At 36.8% G+C, this 23,905-nt stretch overlaps 1 protein-coding gene across 7 annotated transcripts in view; it reads right to left on the reverse strand.

Annotated features, from left to right (window-relative positions):
• CDC14B (cell division cycle 14B) overlaps positions 1 to 23,905 on the reverse strand; it is a 106,028-nt gene that overhangs the window by 77,159 nt on the left and 4,964 nt on the right. The gene's annotated exons all lie outside the window — the stretch shown is intronic.

Genomic DNA, 23,905 nt, shown 5'->3' on the forward strand with positions numbered 1-23,905 from the left:
TAAGGTAAGAGTCCAACTTCATTCTTCTGTTCCCCCCCGAGCCAAGCCCTTTTCTGGCTTTTTCTTCTTTTTCCTCTTTTTTGCTATTGTGGTTCTGTTTTACTTTCTGGTTGTTGTTTCATCTATATTTTTATTTTTTTCTAACATATCTGTTAGTTTTCTAATCTTATTTTATTTTTTACTCTCTTGTTATTGTTCTGCTCCGTTTTTTCTTTTTCTTTTTTTTCTTTTTGCAGCCCTGCACAGCTTGCAGCATCTTGGCTTACGAGCCGGGGGTCAGGCCTGAGCTCCTGCGGTGGGAGTTCCAAGTCCAAACCACTGGAAAAACAGAGAACCTCAGACCCCAGGGAATATTCATCAGAGTAAGGTCTCCCGAAGGTCCTCATCTCAGCACCAAGACCCACCTCTACCCAACAGTCTACAAACTCCAGTGCTGGAAGCCTCAGGCCAAACTGTTCCTGTCCAGTAAGACAAGAAAACAATCCCAACCATCAAAAAAAAAAAAAAAGACGACAAAAAAAATATGTCACAGATAAAGGAGCAAGGTAAAAACCTACATAACCAAATAAATGAAGAGGAAGTAGGCAACCTACCTGAAAAAGAATTCAGAGTAAGGATACTAAAGATGAGCCAGAATCTCGGAAATAGAATGCAGGCACATATCAAGAAAATACAAGAAATGTTTAACAAAGATCTAGAAAACAAAAGAACAAACAAACAGAGATGAACAACACAATAACTGAAATGAAAAATACACGAAAAGGAATCAATAACAGAATAATTAAGGCAGAAGAACGAATAAGTGGGCTGGAAGACAGAATGGTGGAAATAACTGCCGAAGAGCAGAATAAAAGAAAAAGAATGAAAAGAAATGAAGACAATCTCAGAGACCTCTGGGAAAACACTAAATGTACCAACATTAAAATTATAGGGGTCCCAGAAGAAGGAGAGAAAAAGAAAGGGTCTGAGAAAATACTTGAAGAGATTATGGTGGAAAACGTCCCTAACATGGGAAAGGAAATAGCCACCCAAGTCCAGGAAGCATAAAGCATCCCATACAGGATAAACCCTAGGAGAAACACACCAAGACACATTTTTTTTTTTTCAAGACACATATTAATCAAACTAACAAAAATTAAATTCAAAGAAAAAATATTAAAAGCAGCAAGGGAAAAGCAACAAATATCATACAAAGGAATCCCCATAAAGTTATCAGCTGATTTTTCAGCAGAAACTCTGCAGGCCAGAAGGGAGTGGCAGGATATACTTAAAGTGATGAAAGAGAAAAACCTACAACCAAGGTTACTCTACCTAGCAAGGATCTCGTTCAGATTCGACAGAGAAATCAAAAGTTTTACAGACAAGCAAAAGCTAAGACAATTCAGCACCACCAAACCAGCTTTACAACAAATGCTAAAGGAACTTCTCTAGGCAAGAAACACAAAAGAAGAAAAAGACCTACAAAAACAAACTCCAAACAATTAAGAAAATGGTAATAGCAACATACATATCAATAATAACCTTGAATGTAAATGGAATAATGCTCCAACCAAAGGACACAGACTGGCTGAATGGATACAAAAACAAGACCCATGTATATACTGTCTACAAGAGACCCACTTCAGACCTAGGGACACAAACAGACTGAAAGTGAAAGGATGGAAAAAGATATTCCATTCAAATGGAAATCGAAAGCTAGAGTAGCAATACCCGTATCAGACAAAATAGACTTTAAAATAAAGACTGTCACAAGAGATAAGGAAGGACACTACATAATGATCAAGGGATCAATCCAAGAACAAGATATAACAATTATAAATATTTATGCATCCAACATAGGAGCACCTCAATACATAAGGCAAATGCTAACAGCCATAAAACGGGAAATCGACAGTAACACAGTAATAGTAGGGGCCTTTAACATCCCACTTTCACCAATGGACAGATCATCCAAAATGAAAATAAATAAGGAAATACAAGCTTCAAATGACACATTAGACCAGACGGACTTAATTGATATTGATAGGACATTCCACTCGAAAGTGGCAGAATACACTTTCTTCTCAAGTGCACACAGAACATTCTCCAGGAGAGATCACATCTTGGGTCACAAATCAAGCCTTGGAAAATTTAAGAAAATTGAAATCGTATCAAGTATCTTTTCTGACCACAACGCTGTGAGATTAGATTAGACTTTTTCAATTGCGGGGAAAAAAACCTGTAAAAAGCACAAATACAAAAACACTGCACTACTAAATAACCAAGAGATCACTGAAGAAATAAAAGAGGGAAAAAAAAAATACATAGAAACAAATGACAATAAAAACACGATGACCCAAAACCTACGGGAAGCAGCAAAAGCAGTTCTAAGAGGGAAGTTTATAGCAATTCAATCTCACCTCAAGAAACAAGAAAAATCTCAAATAAACAATCTAACCTTATGCCTAAAGCAACTAGAGAAAGAAGAACAAAGAAAACCCAAAGTCAGTAGAAGGAAAGAAATCATAAGATCAGAGAAGAAATAAATGAAACAGAAACAAAGAAAACAATAGAAAGATGAATAAAACTAAAAGTTGGTTCTTGAGAATATAAACAAAATTGACAAACCTTTAGCCAGACTAATCAAGAAAAAAAGGGAGGATGCAAATCAATAAAATTAGAAATGAAAAAGGAGAAATCACAACTGACACTGCAGAAATACAAAAGCATCATAAGAGACTACTACAAACAACTCTATGCCAATAAAATGGACAACCTCAAAGAAATGGACAAGTTCTTGGAAAGGTACGATTTTCCAAGACTGAACCAGGAAGAATTAGAAAATATAAACAGACCTATGACAAGTAATGAAATTGAAACTGTAATTAAAAATCTTCCAGCAAACAAAAGTCCAGGACCAGATGGCTTCACAGGAGAATTCTATCAAACATTTAGAGAAGAGCTAACACCCATCCTTCTCAAAATCTTCCCAAAAATTGCAGAGGGAAGAACACTCTCAAATTCGTTCTATGAGGCCACCATCACCCTGATACCAAAACCAGACAAAGGTGTCACAAAAAAAGAAAATTGCAGACCAATATCACTGATGAACATAGATGCAAAAATCCTCAACAAAATATTAGCAAACAGAATCCAACGATACATTAAAAGGATCATACACCATGATCAAGTGGGATTTATCCCAGGAATACAAGGATTCTTCAACATACACAATCAATGTGAAAGACCGTATTAACAAATTAAGGAATAAAAACCATATGATCATCTCAAGAGATGCAGAAAAAAATTTGACAAAATTCAACACCCATTTACAAAAAAAAAAAAAAAAACTCGCCAGAAAGTAGGCATAGAGGGAAACTACCTCAACATAATAAAGGCCATATATGACAAACCCACAGTAAATATCATTCTCAATGGTGAAAAACTGAAAGCATTTCTACTAAGATCAGGAACAAGACAAGGTTGCCCACTCTCACCACTATTATTCAACATAGTTTTGGAAGTTTTAGCCACAGCAATCAGAGAAGAAAAAGAAATCAAAGGAATACAAACTGGAAAAGAAGAAGTAGAACTGTCACTGTTTGCAGATGACATGATACTATACATAGAGAATCCTAAAGATGCCACCAGAAAACTACTAGAGCTAATCAATGAATGTGGTAAAGTTGCAGGTTACAAAATTAATGCACAGAAATCTCTTGCATTCCTATTCACTAACAACAAAAGATCAGAAAGATAAATTAGGGAAACAGTCCCATTCACCATTGCAGCAAAAAGAATAAAATACCTAGGAATAAACCTACCTAAGGAGGTAAAAGACCTGTACTTAGAAAACTACAAGACAGTGATAAAAGAACTCAAAGATGACACAGATGGAGAGATATACCATGTTCTTGGATTGGAAGAATCAGTATTGTGAAAACGACTATACTACCCAAAGCAATCTACAGATTCAATGCAATCCCTATCAAATTACCAATGGCATTCTTCACAGAATTAGAACAGAAAATTTTATAATTTGTATGGAAACACAAAAGACCCAGAAAACCAAAGCAATTTTGAGAAATAAAAACGGAGCTGGAGGAATCAGGGTCCCCCACGTTAAACTATACGACAAAGCTAGAGTAATCAACACAGTATGGTACTGGCACAAAAACAGAAATAAAGCTCAATAGTACAGGATAGAAACCCAGAGATAAACCCACGCACATATGGTCACCTAAGTTATGACAAAGGAAGCAAGAACATACAATGGAGAAAAGGCAGTCTCTTCAATAAGTGGTGCTGGGAAAACTGGACAGCTACATATAAAAGGACGAAATTAGAACACTATCTAACACCATACACAAAAATAAACTCAAAATGGATTAAAGACCTAAATGTAAGACCAGACACTATAAAACTCTTAGAGGAAAACATAGGAAAAACACTCTTGACATAAACCACAGCAAGATCTTTTTTGACCCACCTCCTAGAGTATTGAAAATAAAAACAAAAATAAACAAATAGGACCTAATTAAACTTAAACGCTTTTGCACAACAAAGGAAACCATAAAAAAGACAAAAAGACAACTCTCAGAATGGGAGAAAATATTTGCAAACGAAGCAATGGACAACGGATTAATCTCCAAAATATGCAAACAGCTCATGTAACTCAATAGCAAAAAAACAAACAACCCAATTAAAAAATGGCTGGAAGACCTGAATAGACATTTTTCCAAAGAAGACGTACGGATGGCCAAGAGGCACATGAAAAGATGCTCAACATCACTAAATTATTAGAGAAATGTAAATCAAAACTACAATGAGGTGTCACCTCACACCAGTCAGAATGGCCACCATCAAAAAGTCTACAAACAATAGATGCTGGAGAATGCTTTTGTACTGGGAACACTTCTGTACTGTTGGTGGGAACATAAATTGATACAGCCACTCTGGAGAATAGTATGGAGGTTCCTTAAAAAATGACAAACATATGACCCAGCAATCTCACTACTGGGCATATACCCTGAGAAAACCATAATTCAAAGAGAGTCATATACCACAATGTTCATTGCAGCACTATTTACAATAACCAGGACATGGAAGCAACCTAAGTTTCCATCGACAGATGAATGGATAAAGAAGATATGGTACATATATACAATGGAATATTACTCAACCATAAAAAGGAATGAAACTGGGTCATCTGTAGAGATGTGGATGGACCTAGAGTCTGTCATACAGAGAAAAGTAAGCCAGAAAGAGAAAAACAAATATTGTATATTAATGCATACATGTGGAATCTTGAAAAATGGTACAGATGAACCTCTTTGCAGGACAGGAATAGAGACATAGATGTAGAGAAAGGATATGTGGACATAGTGGGGGAAGGGGAGGGTGGGACGAATTGGGAGATCCGGATTGATATATATACACTACCATGCATAAAATAGATAGCTAGCGGGAACATGCTATAAAGCACAGGAGTCTCAGCTTGGTGCTCTGTGACGACCTACATGGTTTGGATGGAGGTGGGTGGCAGGGAGATCCAAGAGGGAAGGGATATAGTACACATATAGCTGATCCACTTCATTGTACAGCAGAAACTAACACAACATTGTAAAGCAAGTATACTCCAATTAAAAAAAAAAAAAGAAGAGTACGTTTGTCTTTTTACCAGTGTTCTTTCACTCCACCTAATGATTTCAAGGTCAATATGGTTTGTTGCATTTATCAATAGTTCTTTCCTTTATATTGCTGAATAGTATTATTCCATTTTATGGATATATGAAAATTTGATAATCCATTCACCTGGTCATGGACATTTATGCGGTTTCCAATTTTTGCCTATTACAAAGAAAGCTGCTTTGAACATTCATGTATAAGTCTGTGTGAGTATGTGTTATCTTTTCCCTTTGGTAAATACATAAGAGTGGGATCACTGGGACATGTATGTTTAGCTTTCTAAGCAACTGACAAACTGGTTTCCATGGTGGTTGTATCGTTTCACACTCCTTATGGCAGGATATGAGAGTTCTAAATGCTCCACATTCTCCCCAACAATTGGTATGGGGAGTTTTAAAAATTTTTGCCTTTTTTATTGGTGAGTACCACACTGTTTTGATTACTGTAGCTTTGTAATATGTTCTGAAATCAGAAGTGTGAGGTCTTAGCTTTGTCTTCCTATATGAATTTTAGGATGTGTTTTCAATTTCTACAAATATGCCGTTGGGACTTTGATAGGGATTGATTGAATCTGCAGATCGCTTTGGGCACTATGGACATTTTAACAATATTAAGTTTTCCAATCCACAAACATGGAATGTCTTTCCATTTATTTGTGTCTTTGCTTTAATTTCTTACAGCAGCGTAAAACCCTAAGTTTTTTTTTTTTTATGTTTTAGCTCCACAGAGTTTGTTTTTATTAATTTATTTATTCATTTATTTTTGGCTGCGTTGGGTTTTCGTTACTGCACGCCGGCTTTCTCTAGTTGCAGCGAGCGGGGGCTACTCTTTGTTGCGGTGTGCGGGCTTCTCATGCAGTGGCTTCTCTTGTTGCGGAGCACAGGCTCTAGGCACGCGGGCTTCACTAGTTGTGGTGCATGGGCTCAGTCGTGCCGTGGCATGTGGGATCTTCCCAAACCAGGGCTTGAACCCGTGTCCCCTGCACTGGCAGGCAGATTCTTAACCACTGCGCCACCAGGGAAGTCCAACCCGAAGTTTTTAAAAGACCATTTTGCTTCTCAAGCAAATTCCTACTCACTTATCAAATAAAAAAATCTATTCACTGAATACAATCACTATTAGCCATACTAACTTACTCTACATAGTTCAAAAACAGGTAGCTAAACAAGGATATTAATAGAGTCTTATTTACAAGGGGTAAATAAGAAAATAGCAACAAGATCAAAATGATCAATCCCTAAACTTTAATAATTAAAAACAAAGCCATGAGGTAATCATCTATATTGTAAATGTAGTATTAATATAGTTACAGTAACTCCTCAGTCTTTATTCTAACATCTAAACATTGAACTGCCACTTCTACTTTCCAAACCCTTTGGTAGGTACTGTGGAGTCAAAGTTAAATAAAATTAAAATATTTTCCATAAAGAGTTCAGCTAATTGTTCAGAGAATTGTTAATATGTGAAATAAACAGAGGAGAAAAAATATCACATTCATAATAGTAACAACAAAGATTAAAGTACCTATGAAAAAGCTTAACAAGTAAAGTGTAAGACACTGTATGGTATGAAATCTTAACACATTAATGAGCTACCGAAAAGAAGACTTGAGCAAACAAAAAGATATACCATGTTTGTGGACAGAAGAGCCATCATCCTAAAGATTATTTTTCTCCAGGTTAATTCATGTAAGTAACTAGCAGGATTTTTTGTTTGTTTATGGAATAGACAAGTTGATCCTAAAATTCATATGGAAAAATATGCAAGAATAAACAAACAGGAATAGCTGGAGGAAAAAAAAATTTTTTAATGAGTTCTAAGAAGGAGCTAGCACTACCAGATTATTACTCCATTACTAATACAGAGTGTTCCTAGTCTCTGATAGACATATATACAACAGAAGTTCTGAAACAGACCCAGCCATATACAGGAACTTAACACTTGATAAAGATGATAAATCAAACCAGATGTCGAGTAAATAAATGGTATTAGGTAGCAATCTGAAAAAGTAAATAAAAGTGGTCCCATGACCTCACAGCAGAATAAATTTCAAATGGAGAAAATATTTAAATGTAAGAAAATGAAACATAAAATATATAAGAAAACACATGATTTCTACTGCTAGCCAAGATAGAATAACAGGGACCAGATTTACCATTCCTCCTAAAAAAAATTCTTTTTAAACAGACAAAATACATTAAATAATGGTTTTCAGGACTCTGGATATCAGAGTATGGAGGACAGTGATCCCCAAGGCACAGTAAACAAAGAAAGGTGAGTCCTGCAATTACCCCAGCTTACAGCCACTGCACAGAGAGGGTAAACCAAGGCAGAACCCAGCAGACTCCATGTTGAGATGAAGCTGAATCCAGGGAAACCAAGCAGCAAAAGTTCATAGTACAGAGTACCAAAGAGAAGGAAGCTGCACAGAGAGGGAACCCTGGAGATTTGTAAAAACTCTCAAGTATTTGAGCATACAGAACACGCACGTTAGGAAACCACTGGAGCCCATCTGAAAGGATTACAGCAAACAGTGCCTAGCATTCACACAGGCTGGGAGAGCACTTGTTTTCCAGGCCATTTTGTGAAAACTCCTAAGTTACAGGGCATTGGATAAGACTCGGGAAGGTCTTGCCTCAATAATGAATAATTAGTCCTCAGCTGAATACTGATCCAGGCCCACCTAGTAAACCATAAAAGCAAGAACTGAAAGTATGAAACTAGTAACTTAACTGCATCCCTGAACAAAACTCAAGAAGATTTATAAAAATACAAAAATATCCAGCATCCACTAAGGTAAAATTTAGCATTCAAAGATTGACAGGCATGCAAGGAAGTAGAAAAGCATGACCCATTATGAAGAGACTACTCAGTGAATCAAAATAGACTCAGAACTGATGCACAAGTTAGAATTAGCAGAGAAAAACATTAAAAGTTATCATAACTGCATTCATATGTTCAGTTAGTAGACGAAAATATATGTCCACATAAAATATATGTCCACATAAAGTTATATATACACACATATAAGTTTAATGTGATCTAGTCATACAATGGAATATTATTCAGCCATAAAAAGGAATGTAGTATGATACATGTTACAACATGGATGAACCTCAAACATTATGCTAAGTGAAAGAAACTACTCACAAAATATCAATAATAGTATAATCCCATTTATATGAAATGTCCAAAATAGGAAATCTATAGTGACAGAAAGTAGATTAGTGGTTGCCCAGGGCTGGGATAGAAAAGAAGGTGAAGGGAATGGGGAGTAACTGCTATTAGGTACAAGGTTTCTTTCTCGGATAATGAAAACGTTCCAAAACTAGATTATGAGGATAGTTGCACAACTCTGTAAATATACTATTTATCCCCTGAAATACTATTTTTTAAATATTTAGTATTTCAATACTACATAAAATGTACTATTACAAAAAAATAAGCCACTGAAATGTACACTTTAAATGGGTGGATTATATGGTATGTGAATTACATCTCAAAGGGCTATTATTTTTTAAATAGAGTAAAAAAATGTAGACATGGAAGATATAAAAAACACCCAAATCAAGCTTTTCTAAAAATGAAAACTACAATCCGAGATGAAAAATACATTGGATTTGATTAATGGCTGATAAGAAAATAGAAGAAAATATTAGTGAATTTGAAGGCATAGCAGTAAACCTATCCAAATGAAAGTGAGTGAGAGAAAACAAAAATCCAAAAAAACTGAAAAGACCATCTGTGAGCTCTTGGACAGCTTAAAATGGCCTAATATACAGGTAATTGTATATTAAGGAGGGGAAATGGGCAGAAAAAAAATTTAAAGAAATAATGGTTGAAAATTTCCTGAATTGATAAACTCTTTAAACCCACAGCTCCAAGAAATTCAAGTCCTGAGCACAATGTGAAGAAAAATATGCCATAATCAAATTCTCAAAACCAGTGAGAAAGAGAAAATCTTAAAAGCAGCCAGAGGAAAAAGTACATATTACAGAGAAACAAAGATAAGGACATCAGATTTCTTGTAGGAACCAATGTAAGTGATAAGACAATAGAACAATGTCTTTACAAGTACAGAAAGAAAAAAGAAAAATGCCAAACTTGAATTCCATAATAAGCAAGAACGTTTCAAAAATGAAGGCTATAAGAGGCTAAAAGAGACCCGACTATAAGAAATGTTAAAAAACAAAAACAAAACAAAAAAAACACCATCCTTCAGGCAGAAGGAAAATGATACCTTTTGGAACTCTGGATCTACACAAAGGAATGAAGAGCACTAGCAATGGTAACTATATGGGTAAATATATACGATTTTTCTCAATTATATCTCTTTAAAAGATGATTGTTTTAACAAAAGTAATAACAATATATTGGGCTGGCCCAAAAGTTCATTCGGGTTTTTGGTAGCGTGTTATGGAAAAACCCAAACGAACTTTTTGGCCAACCCAATATTGTGGGGTTTATAATATATGATATGTGTGAGTAAAATGCTTAAGAACAACAGCATACAGGCCAGGGCAGGAGAAATTAAACACATGAGAATTCCTTAATAGCTTTGTTGAGTTCAACTATGACTTAAAATCCAGAAGCCGTAAGAGGAATGATTAGCAGGTTCACCTACAAACTTTGCATGGCAAACACACATCACAACCACAACTATAAGATAATCAAAAGGCAAATGACAAATAGAAAACACATTTGTAAATCATCACGGATAATAATTTCCCTAATAATATACACAGGGCTCCTGGAACCAATCCCCCACGGACACTGAGGGACAATTGTATTTACCTATCCAAAATATCAAGTTTATGGGAATTCCCTGGTGGTCCAGTGGTTAGGACTCCACGCTTTCACTGCCAAGGGTCCGGGTTCAATATCTGGTCAGGGAACTAAGATCCCACAAGCCTCACGGCGTGGCCAAAACCAAAAAACAATACAAAACAAAAAAACAAAATATCAAGTTTAAAAAATTATAAGACGGTACTTTATGAAGGGACAAAGGGGATGAAGAGAGGTTATTCTCAATAGCACTTATATTTACAACCTAGAGACCATGATAGGAATCCAATGCTTGGCTGGGGAGGGTCTACAACCTCTAAATATTTCTACCAATTTTATGGAAATTAATGTACATTTTCCTCAGGAGAGGAGCCACAAGGAAATACATTATTATATAGGCATAAGATAGAATAATATGCATCCAAAAGAGATACATATTTAGACACATACTTAGGACAATGAAAGATTCTGCTATAACATATGAAGTGGAAAAAAGTAATGATAAAATTACTTAGTGTTTATCTTATTGATATAAAAATATATCTCTCTATAGAGATATCTATGTATACAAATATACACTGAACAATCTAAAAGGCTAACTGTGGTACTCATTAATGCTGTTCACCTAACAGGCACATTCTTGCTCCTCTGTGGTTGGGTGGGACCATATGGTTAATTCTGGCCAATGAACTATGACGAAAATGAGCATTTAATTGTTGATCAAGACCCTCCACAGCATTCTTTTCCCCTCTGGCACAGGGACCAGCAATATTAGAGACCATTGTTACTTATAAGCCTAGGTTCCCAAACAATTACAGGAAGCAGAAACCCCTGCCAGCCCACAGTGGCTGTGAAACAGAAACAAGAATTAAATCTTTATTTTAAACTGCTGGGAATGGGAGGGGGCTTGCTATTACAGTATAACCAAGCCTAAACTAACTGGTAGAGAAAACACCCTTGCTAGTAGCATCACTGATCTTTTTCTTTATGTGTTGTCTTTTTAAAAAATAATGAGCACCTATATCTTAGAAACTTTATTTGGAGGTGGAGGACAGACATAGGTTTTAGCATGGGCCTTAGCATGGAGCATACACTGACTAACCCAGAGGCTATTATTATCACATCTTAATCTAGAGCATCTTGAAAGCATGGCCCACTAGGATCCTCCAGCTCGCTTTATTCCAATTCTGGGCTCAGTGAGCAACCTAAGAGCAGTGAAAAAAAGCAAGGTAGAGATCAGTGGGAATAATGGACCATAATTTGCATGAGAGGATACAAACATACAGACATCTGTATACACACATATACATATATTTGTAAATACATAGAAAACCTCTGGTAAGACATAAGAGGTCAGCTTTGTCAACTGATTCTGAAGAGGGGAAATAGGCAGCTAGGTGACAGGTGAAAGTGGGAATCTTACTCTGTGTTGTTTACTCTTTTGTATCTTTTAAATTGTGAACCATGTGCATGTATTATCTATTCAAAAAATAAAGAAAAGAAAAAACATAAAAGAAAAACAAGCAACTCTAGTTGAAGAGTATACTGAGTGTTCTTTAGTGGGCCATATTTCAAAAACAGAAAGCCTAATAAAAGGGCTTGCATGGACCAATGATAAATGTGTCAGGAGCCCAGGATCAGGAATGCACCTCAAGAATATGGAACAGGATTATAGGGCAGGAAACATCACCAGCACTAGTTTTTCTAATAAGTTCTAAAAGCTGCCCACTCATATTTAGGAAAATGATGAAAAACTATTTCTAATATCTCCAAAGTCAAGGCATTTATTACTGAATCTTGATCCCCTGTGAAAGCTTCAGCATTGTTAAAGTCTACCTCTCACAAGATTAGCAGTATGACTATTTTCCCCCTCTGTTAAATAGAATGAATTATTTTTTCCAAAGAAAAATGAAAAGGAACTATGCAAAGCTTTAATAATATGGGAAAAGCATCCAAAAGGCAGGAAAATAACTCTTACTTACACAAGGTAAACTGTGATTTCCCTACTTTGTGTAACACTTTGTACACGCATATGATACATTGATTATAAACTCTTGAGCAATTAAATCAGTAGATTTATTTATCTTGAACCACTCATAAGAGTACCTAATGCTTGTTATCTGGCCTTATTGGAAATAAATGACATAAGGTGGCTGACTTCACATGTATGCATAAACTCCATTTAGCTGGGGGTGAGGAGTTCTTGGAAATGGTACTTGCACGGAATCCATAGTGTCCAAGGAGATCAGTCCTGGCGTTCTACATTGGCAATGGCTCAGCTCCTTCCAGTCACTTCACATTCACTGAAGTCAGGATTGTCTCTGGCCATAATTCTTCTAGATGCTAATCACAACTGTTAGTTACATCTCCAAGCTACAGTGATCTTTATAAAGCCTTTCATAAAAATCCAAGAACTTCCAACTATCCTTAACTGCACACAGATCTTTACCTAGTTTCCTTAAACAATTCCTTGCAAAGGCTTCATTAAGCTCACATCATAAACATCCAGCTTAATACTCTCCCACTGGTTCTTTCTAACAAACCCGCCCTGTCACGTGTGTGCCTCTTCCCAACATTTGCTATCAAAATTGCCTCACCAGGACACAGCACAGTGACAATAACACACTCAACTTGGGATAATGGTTGAGGGCTAAAGAGCTAAAAAAAACACTAATAGCACTAAGAGCACACAGAAAAAATTTAACCATACTATGACCGACTGCAGGAGTCACCGCTCCCTACCCTCCCCTTCTCAGCACACATTCCAATTATACCAACATTTCTTTCAGGACTTTCTCCCACCTGCAGAGCCCATTTGGGCTGCCCTCACAGCACTTCAAAATTATCACTCACCCTCTGAGCTACTAGTGTACAAATATCCCAGCCCCCTTCCATCCTCACGTATTCTACACTGGCTCCCAGATTTCCCCTGTGGGATCAAACTACAGCTACCACAGTAAGTAACTTGCTTGCTAATGAGCTGTCTATGGCCTGCACCTCCTGATCCTCTCACTTACCTACTTCACTTTGAGAGTTGCCTGGGACCATCTCCTAAAGAAAGTACTTGCCTTGGAATCCTTGACTCAGTCTGTTCTGGGGGAATCCGAAACAAGACATTGACTGCAGTTTTATATATGCCTATTTATTCTTAGTAAAATGTTTTGAAGACAATATAATTAAAACAAAGCAGCACTGCATATGGTTATGTTAAATGGGGTGTGTAAAAGGCACACAAAAGAAATTGGCATTATTTAAAAATTGCTTTTGTGGCATAAAACAAAATTTATTAATCCTTTTCATAAATCTCTATATTAGAATAATACTCATTTTCTGAAATCATTTTAAAATACAGTCCTTAATCCAAAGCATGGATTTTTTTAAAAATCCAAGTTTATTGCTTAGCCTTTGGAATAGCCAACATTTTTATTTTGGAAATTCACGAAAGTGTTCCACAAGAAAAAAAAAATTCCTTTAGCACTGTGCCTGGAAATGATTGTGTTCTGAATCCACAAATTTAGCCTCTAAAAATGTATTTGTTCAAAATAATCTGAATAGGTCCTATTAAATAAATAACGTTTTAAGGTTTATCTTCCTTTTCCTGCCCTCTTGAGTAAGAGAGCTTTCACCAAATAAAGTATTTTTCCATTTTGGAGCAAAGTTATTATTTAATTCAGGTTAACTGCTGAATACAAGAGCAGGACAGGTCGGGGAGGGGGGTATCCCATGCTGGGATAAAGTCTATCCCCAATCCCAGCAATCACCCTACACACATACAAATGCCACCACAGTAGTAGCAATGGTACTGTCAGGAGGAAGGAGAAAGCAGAGACTACTGTGTGTTACTGTCAAGAACAGTTCCTGCTAGTTCTGCAGGGGAAAATAAGAGAATCATTTAAAACACAGCTCAAGCCTCCTTTCCAAGGATCACATTCATTCAGACGCATCTATCTTTGAGTGTCCATGACATTCACAGATAAGTTCCTCTATGTGATACAGAAGATATATAGATATCACCCAGTTCCATGTACTAGTGTCACTTCCCAGAGATCCGGGGTCAACTATGAAATCTCTATCGCAGCTCTTGCAGCATCCATTGCAAGGATGAGACTATAATACACACTCAAACATATCCTGAGTGGATTTTTACTTCAAGCCCTTTTAGTCACAATAGTTTAAAATTAGAATATAATAGTGGAGTTAAAATCCCAACCTCTGTTGTGTTTGCTAGCTAAATTCTAAGCTTTTTTGACAGTACACTGTCAAAAAGGAAATAAATGAATGTTAAGATGCTTGTTTCATGTATTAGGCGCTTCCAAAAAGCTACCTAATGACAGCAGTACAATAAAAAAATTCTAAGAGCAGATTGAGAACAGCTCCCAAAAATGTAAAACCATAATGTTAATTCTGCTACACATTCGTGTCAAAGCAATTCTTCCTCAGCACCTATAAAAGAATGTGAAAATCAGAATGCTTTTCAGTTTAAAAGTCACACATGCCAAATATAGTTCTTAAAATATTTAGCCATCTTTAGTGTCTCCAATTTAAGAAGCAATACTCAACATAAAAGGTGCTCTATAATTACTTCTTACCAATAAATAAGGTATTCTTAAAAATAAAATGAAGTATCTCATTTTAAGTTATGTCCTGTGGGATACTTTGACATTGAAATTAGTAATACAGAATTAATTGGAATTCAGACCTTTCACTTTGGCTCTGTGTTAGTAGAGATATAGTTTTCAGATTATTATTAACTATATGCATATATTCATATCATACATATATATGATTAGTTATATACCAAAATGAAGCTTTTTCTCATTTCTTTTAAAGGTTAAAACATACACACACACAAACACACACACACACGAGAAAGACACCATAGGACAGATCATTTTGACCACATATTGAAAAAAATAATTCACTTTGTGTAGGAATTATCAAGTAATATTTCCATCACAAATTTCTCTCAAACTGACACTGTTTAAATTAAGAGAGCAAAATTACATAATGACTGATTCCTTCACTGCCTGTCTTCATTGAGATGATGACTTAAGAGTGTATGCCTTCTCAATCTTTCAGTAATAATGAGCATGTTGTTATTAAATCTTCATATCCCCTCCTCCCTTCCTCAGTAATACTTGGTCCACTGCCTTGTTCAAAGTAGTTGCTCAATAAATATTTGTTGAATAAATTCCATAGCACAATCCATACAAATACAAATGAGGATAAATGAGCAAAATGCAGAGAATGATTCAGCTGAGATGGTCCTAAAATAGAGGACTTTGCAGAATTCATAATCTGTAATGATATTACAACATTACGGATTGGGTATAAAAAGATCAATGTCATAAATTGCATAGCAGTGCCAAGAAAGTAATTTCACTGTCAAATTAGAACTTGAAAGAACAACAAATATCACTGACATCAGGAACAAGATGTTTTTTGCCTTTGTGAAAAGTACACTTTCGACCAAATTTTAATGGTATAAAAGTAAACTACCTGAGAAATGAAATCAATATGTGATTATTATGTAATTAGAATGAATTTACCCTGCCTAGCTTCCTCAGCTTTTCAGACTCAAAGACAATGGGACCAAATCTTTGAAATGACTGGTGAATAAAGGACTCTTGAGAGAATTGCTCCTCTAGAATATAAATTATACTAAGAATTAAAACTGCTGAATAAAAGATGAAGAGGATAAAGTCAGAAAATTTTCAATTGAAAATAATAAGTATATGGGGCCATTCAGATTTGTTCTTTTGGTAAATGGCCTTGGTTGAGGAACCTGAAAATCAAAGGGAATCAGAATATTTAAAAAAAAAATTTTTTTTTAATAGGATACAAAAGAACTCTCCTGTTCCCAAAGTTCAGGTTGGCATTTCATGAGATTTCCCTCTTACCAAAAACAGTAAGTGAGATATATACCTGTCCACTAAGCAAAGAAATGCCTAGAAATAACTAAAGTAACCTGGGGGGAAAAAAATCAAGAACAGCTGTCATAACAACTCATTCTAAGTATCTTTTCGGCAAGCACCTACAAAAGTGAGATTTAATTAAAATAAAAATTTAGTATTACCAAAAATATCCACCATCCAAAACATAGCATTCATAATTAACCCCATAAAATATCACAGAAACTACTTCCAGCATCACCTGTACACAGAAACCAACAGAACTTTTCTTTCATGTAAAGACAGATTTCAACTTAAGTCGTAAACATATGAAAGATACTCTACAGTTATAGAAAACTAAAACTGCTACCTAAGACTAAAATTAAGACAAGAAAACAGGAAGAGACGGAACCAAGAATCACAACTAACAGATTAAATCCACAGTTTTAAAATCATCAAAGAACTGCAAAGTAGAGTCAATGATCTGAATACCTTTGTTGGAGCAGTATCCATGAAAAGCTATAGAAAAAAGAGAGAGAGAGAAGGGCGTAAAACTTTCAAATAAACTAGAGAATTCAGATGAGATGTACAAATTCCAGTTAAATAACCTTGTGTTTCAGAAGTTAAAATCAATTTTATTTTGGAAATTGTTTTCTAAGGTAATCCCTGGCTAATATGGTAGTCAGCACTTCTACAAATTAAGTGACTAACCAACCTTGGAAGCTAAAAATCAAAAACTGTAAAGAAACAGTATTTGAAAATTGGTTAGCTCCTGCTGCACCACTTTCTTTGTCTCCATACAATCTCTCCACTTTTGGCCCAGAGTAACCCCTGGACCTACTTACCTCACTCATAATGGTACCTGACCTAAGGGAGGATTGGCTTTTAAATACTCAGATAAACCAATCTACCCATGTTTTCATTTCTTTTTAAAGACAATTATAAAAGTAATTTTAATGTGAAGGACCTTAAAGGACTTACTAAGATTAAAATAAAAATATTCTGTAGCTAGGATGGGAAGAAAAACAAAATACTGGCTACTAAAATTATTTTTTCCCAGTGTAATAAAAAAAATATATTTAAAGATATCATTTCTTATTTATCTTATTTTCTAACTCCCACCCCTTCCAAATAAATTGGGTCTCTGTGCCACACACTAAACATTAGAAAGGTCTTTTGAAAGGTAACTTGTTTTACCCCAAACAAACAAACACCCTGTCTGCCAATAATATGCACCACCAGTATCAAAGCTTTTGGATCTGTGAAATACTCTTTTAAAACGGATGTACTAGGGCACAGTCATGCTTTAAGTTAGTCACTCGGAAAAATTTGTATTTTATCAGTCAATAACTTAACACACTTTTAAAAAATAACCTTCTACCTGAGGCTCTCCCATGAGGACTTTGCATTTTTATGAAGAACCACCCCCCATAAACTTAGCTGCAATTTAATAGTAGGCAACATACAAACTCTTCAGTATAATAAAAGCATGTAACAATAGCCTCAGAAGAGTTTTGGTTTATTCTTCCTTTTACAAGAAATCTTTAAAGTGAAACTGTAACGTTTTTCCCAAGGCAGAAAAGATTATCAACACGGCGCCAAACCTCCTCAGTCTCCGACAAATACTGAGCCAGCCTCATCTGCAGCGTTTCTGCTCTGAAGATTACATTCAGAAGCAGGGAGAGGAACACACTGCATTTTCACTGTTTTGATTCACCGAACCTTTTGTGCAAGTACACGTATGGGGGAAATGTTTGCTTCTGAGCCTGAAACCCTCTCAACCATGATGACTGTCTCAGTGTGCCCTCTGTACCCCCCGGCCTTGCCCATTGCTGGCACACTTGTAATACCAGAAACCATTTATGGAGCCCCGGTTGTCAGCGAGGCACCAAGCCAGGCACTTAACATGCATCCCCTTCATTTCATCCTCCCAACAACACTGCAGACTTTTTATTTTTAAACAGATGAGAGAATCCAGGCTCCAAAAGGTTATTAAATCTGGCTGTGTTCAGCCCCTGTGTGGGGAGACACCAGCTTTCCCTGGTGTCCTCGAGCCTAACTACCAGAATTAGCTCTTCAAAAACTCTACCATCAAAGTTTTTCTTCCCCAAAGATTTCAGCCAAGATATGGTTCCTCTTCAGGAACCCTCCAAGTTTTATTTTCTCAAATAAAGAAAAGAACATAACCTCCATGAGAGCACGGACTCTCTCCAGCAGTGACCTATTTTATGCACTTGAAGGGGGAAAAAAAGGCTGGCAGAATAGATATTCATTACATGTTTGCTGAAGGAATGAAATATCTGGAAGATCAGGGGTGTAAATGATGGCCAACTTGGAAAACAGCATGAGCTCTGAAAGACCTGAATTGTGTACTTAGTTTGCTCATTTTTCCAAATTCACTAGATAATTATTCATCTCTCTAAATTCAACTTCATAGATACTACTTATGGAGCATCTACTATGACATCATCTACTAGCCAAAGTAGCAAAGGACTAACTAGTAGATGTTCAGGAAATCATTTATGTATAACTGTGAAGCAGCTTTATATGTCAGAAAGAATAAAAGGCAGGTAATCATGACCTTCCCAAAAAGAAACTGCATTAATTTGCAGTTCGCAAATTTGCAAACTTATTTTACTAATTTGCAAAATTACTTATCTCTGGTCTTGGTTTCTTCACAGGGAAAAATGGACAACTGTGAAATTCCTAGGTGATTTCTCAAAATTCTTTCAAAAAATACCAGTTCTATCAATTCAGAGTTCCCCAGAGACTATCTCAGAAATTTCCAAGAAATGTCATTGGTATGTGCCAGTGCCTTCCTTCCATCCTAAAAATCCACAAAGTGGTTTCATTCCAGCTCTCCCCAACCCCAACAAAATTTGGAGAAATTCATTCCCATTCTAAGGCACAGCGCAGTTAATTTGTGCTGTCAACTCCTGGCATTAATACCATCTCTGTGGGACTTCCCCGGTGCTCCAGTGGTTAAGACTCCGCACTCCCAGTGCAGGGGGCCCAGGTTCAATCCCTGGTCAGGGAACTAGATCCCGCATGCCTCAATGAGGATCCCACATGCCGCAACTAAGCCCAGTGCAGCCAAATAAATAAATAAATATTTAAAAAACACAACTATCTCTGTAACCCAGTTATTCCACCTCCCCTTTATCTTTATGCCCAAACACTCTTTATGTGGCAGCAACACTGAAACTGTGTTAAGTTTTTGCCTTTTTATTGGTGCCTTAAGGAATGAGACTCATAGCAGATGACTAACATGATACCATCAGAAGTAAAGATGTTGAAGAATTAAGCAAGCACATAAATCAAGAAAATAAATTCACATTACACAGAGAGTAAGTATAGACATAAGTCATAAGAAGAAAAATGGACACTATAGACTTTGATGAGTTTCAGTTACTGAAACTCAATAATCTACTACATGAAACTGTTGAAGAAAAATTAATTTATTTCCTCCTGAATCAGTGCCCCAGGTTAACAGCATTCCTTTTCTATCAAGAAAAATATATTTCTATCACTGCAAACAATGAATACGCATGACTATTTTACATAGTAAGCATTCAAAAAATACTTCAATTAATGAATAAATTTTCTGTCTAATGATGTCTAGTGTGATTTTTTAAATCCTAAAAAGAAGGGGAGAGGAGTAGTGCTGTATCTGTTTAATTTTATTTGATGAGTATCCAATACACCATTAATCAATGCTTTTAAGTAACAATCCTGACCTCAATTAGAGCTTCTCCAATAAAATTATTTACTGTTATAATATAGACACTCTTTAAAAGGTAGAATATAATGGCAGACACTGAAAAAAAGTATTTTTCAATTTAAGACAAACCACCAAGAATATTTTTTAAGCCAGCAGTTATTGACAATTTTTGTTACTAGTCAGAAATTTAAAAAACAAAAAAAAAGTAAAATAAATTGAACTTCTGTACCAACTATTAAATCCTATAAATTATCAAACACAGATTATGCAGTAATGTTATAGCCTTTAATTTTTTTTCTATATTAATAAAGAGGAAAGGAAAATGTGCAATGTCATTTACGGAGAGCCCTATTTAAGGGACAGGAATGTATAGAGATCAAAAAGATTCAGACATCTGGCCACAAGGAGGTTCATAGGAAAATCAAAAACCTGACTGTGGGGAATTTCCTGGTGGTCCAGTGGTTAGGACTCTGCTCTTTCATTGCCAAGGGCCCAGATTGGGGAATTAAGATCCCACAAGCCGCATGGCCAAAAAAACAAAACAAAACAAAACAAACAACAACAACAAAACCTGACTGTGTCCAACATTTTTTCCCTTGGTATTTCTCTCATCTAGATACCTAGTTCCAAATCCAACTGAAAGCCCTCCTCACTTCCCTTCTTCCCCCTGCTTCCTGACTGATAACTCGTTAGGATCTTATCTTTACTCAGTTATCTCTCAGTTAGCATTAACATATACAGTTTATACTGTATTTATAACCTTTCTTTCACATGGTGCACTGGTACTGCACCAGGAATACAGGTAAAATTCCATGTCATTGCATATGGCAAGAACTGAATGAATGGTCAATGAGAGGTTGATGGGGTCTGCTTAGGAATAAAACCTGGGTCAGTCTGCTCCTAGTAAGAGTAGTGTCCAGTGTATTGGGGTGGCAGGATAGACAATAAATAGTGACCACATAAAAGAGAGAGGAACAAAAATAGGAATTAAGCCTCCTATGTTAAATGTACACACATGAAATACCCTGGGATCTATGGGAATTCAACCTATAGATAAAATAGACTGTAATAAAAATGTGAAGGGACCAAAGTTTAAAAAAAAAAAAAAAGTAATGTATTTAAAGGCAGAGTGGGCAGAAGTAATAATGTTTACAAACCAACCCCACTGGGAAAGAATCTTCACAATCCTATAACAAGTGTTGGTGAGGATGTGGAATAATCCATACACTGCTAGTGAGAATGCTGGTGGTACAGCTGCTTTGGAAAAAAGCCTGGCAGTTACCATGTGATCCAGCAGTTCTACTCCTAGGTATATACCCAAAGGAATTCTACTCCTTGGTATATACCCAAAGGTATATACCCAAAAACTTGTACGTGAAAACTTGTTCATAGCAGCATTATTCATAATTGCCCCAAAAGTCCACTCACAAATGGATAAACCTATATATACTTTGGCCTGGCCTCTTCACTTCAAGTTTACACAGTCACACATGTAGGTAGACATGTACACTGATGCTACTGCAGCCATTTGCAGTAGGGACTGGAAAACCCCCAAATAACCATTTATTTATTAGCATTATATAAATCACAATTCAGCCATACAATGCAATACCATGCAGCCATTAAAAAGAGGACCACTCTTACTGGTATGGCACAATTTGTAGAAACTTGAATATGAGTAGAAAACTGAAGGGAAAGAAAATATTACCAGGCGAGGGGGACTAACTATATTTATATATCTCCTTTAGTAATGTTTGATATTAAAAATGTGCATGCAATGCTTTTAGAAAACAATAACTGAGGGAAAAACAAGTTGGGAAGGATGGTACCAGGTTGCCATTTGCTGAGGAGGAGGCATCAAGCGTTTCCTACAAGCCCAGTAAAAAGAAATCCCCACCTTGCATCCAAAGTTACTTTGTCTTGTATATCACACCCAATCAAACTGATTGTGTCATTATTCCCAGAAATACAAGACTGTCACTAAGGGACATCTGGAGAAATCGTAGGGGAAGTTGATTTCCTTAACTCCCCTGGAGTGATCTTACACTGAGATTGGACCCTTCCATTATCTGGGCTTGTCATCTAAATAAGAGTATTATGATTTTATATAGTACACCAACTATTTCCTCAATATTCTGTTTGGTGATGTTTTCTGAAATTAATTCATTGATCACTACCTCAGGAAAGCCAGCCACATTGCATCTTTTTCTCCATAAAGAAGGAAGATTTACCCCAATGACTTTGCTGTCAGACACTTCCTTTTTGATTGGAGACAAGTGTCTCCAATAGGGAACTGTCTAAACAAGTCATAAAACATACACATATATATAAACAAGTCATAAAACATACATTTAAATCCACATACACCATTTTATGGTTTTATACTTTAAAACCATATCTATTTTGGCAGAAGCAGTAATTAAAACCAAATGAGGTAATACTTTACCTATTACCATGTACTAATACAGAACAATCTTTCTGCTAAGAAAAACTGTGAAAACAATGTGCAAAACAACGTATTGTATGCTGCCTTGCTTGCGTACGGTAGAGAATGTATACGTGTAACCACGCAGTCTATTTCTGTAAGGATTCACAAGAAACTAGGAACATAAGTTGCCTCTGGGGAAAAACACCCGGTGGCTGAGACCAGCTTTTCACTATATATAATACTCCTCTTTACCTTTGTAATTAAGAATTCTGTACCAAGTAAGTGTGTTACTTGCCCCCAAATTAAATGCTATTCAACAAGGTCCTTCGAAAAGGTATACATAACAAGGCATAAGGCCTGTGTGGGTCCTGCACCCGTGGCCCTCCTCTGCGGGGCCATCTCCCCGGGAGCGCACAACGTGGTGGGACCTAGTCTCAGCCTCAGCAAGTGCGCTTCACCTCCTAAAGCGCCAGGCGCTAAGGTGGACCTGGGCAGGTGCCAGCCGGAGACAGGTACTTACGGGAACCCCTTCCTGCCTACCTCCTCCGTTGCCAAGGTCCAGCCACTCAACGCCGAGATACCTTCCGCTCTACTCTCAACTTTCTGTGAAATGACCTTAGTTTCAAAACAACTGTCCATCGACCTAGAAAATAATTTCTACTAAATTTCTGTGTTTGAGCATTTTCTTGATTAATGTTCTGACCACTCCAGCTTACCTGGTTTATCCATAGGCGGGAAACAGTTTATAAAAATCCAACACACCGAGGTTTACACACTCTGCGCCACAGAAAACAGACTGAAAAATCCCTCAAAATTGTAGACAAAGCGTTTCCACAAACATCATCTCATTTAATGCCCTCACACGCTTCAGTGTCAATCCTGGCAAACCCAACGGCTCCCAAATTGGATTTATAAAGTCTTCAAGAATTGTAGAATAGGCACTAATAATAAAGCAGTTATCAAACGGCTGCTTTTCTACCTGTGATTTCTCAAAAGTGACAACTCTGGGCATTGATCAAGCTGACCGGTTCAAATGCCATCAAAGTGACATTCCAGAAGCAAGGCAGGGGAATTATCCCTAGGAGGTCTGGGGCGTGCTCGTGGCGCGCTGGGAAGGGGGTGAGTGCAATGAGGACCAGGGCAAGGATCTGGCTTCCGCGCCGGACCGGGGAACGCCGCCCCAGGCGGGAGGGACTCCATTTCCCACAGAGCAGCGGAGGCTTGGCAAACGCCAAATAAATACTGCAGCTCCCGCGCCGGCGTGTTCAGCGCGCTCGGGGAATCCTTTGGAGTGATTCGGAGGTTCACACTCCTTAAGGGCCAACCGAGCTTGCAACCCGGGAGGCGGTATCAACTCGAATTTAGGAAAATCCCGAGGCGCCGAGCAGACGCCCGCAATTTAGAAAGGTGACC

The sequence above is a fragment of the Balaenoptera physalus genome (assembly GCF_965194825.1).
Source record: "Balaenoptera physalus genome assembly, chromosome: 7".
In the NCBI taxonomy this organism is placed as follows: domain Eukaryota; kingdom Metazoa; phylum Chordata; class Mammalia; order Artiodactyla; family Balaenopteridae; genus Balaenoptera; species Balaenoptera physalus.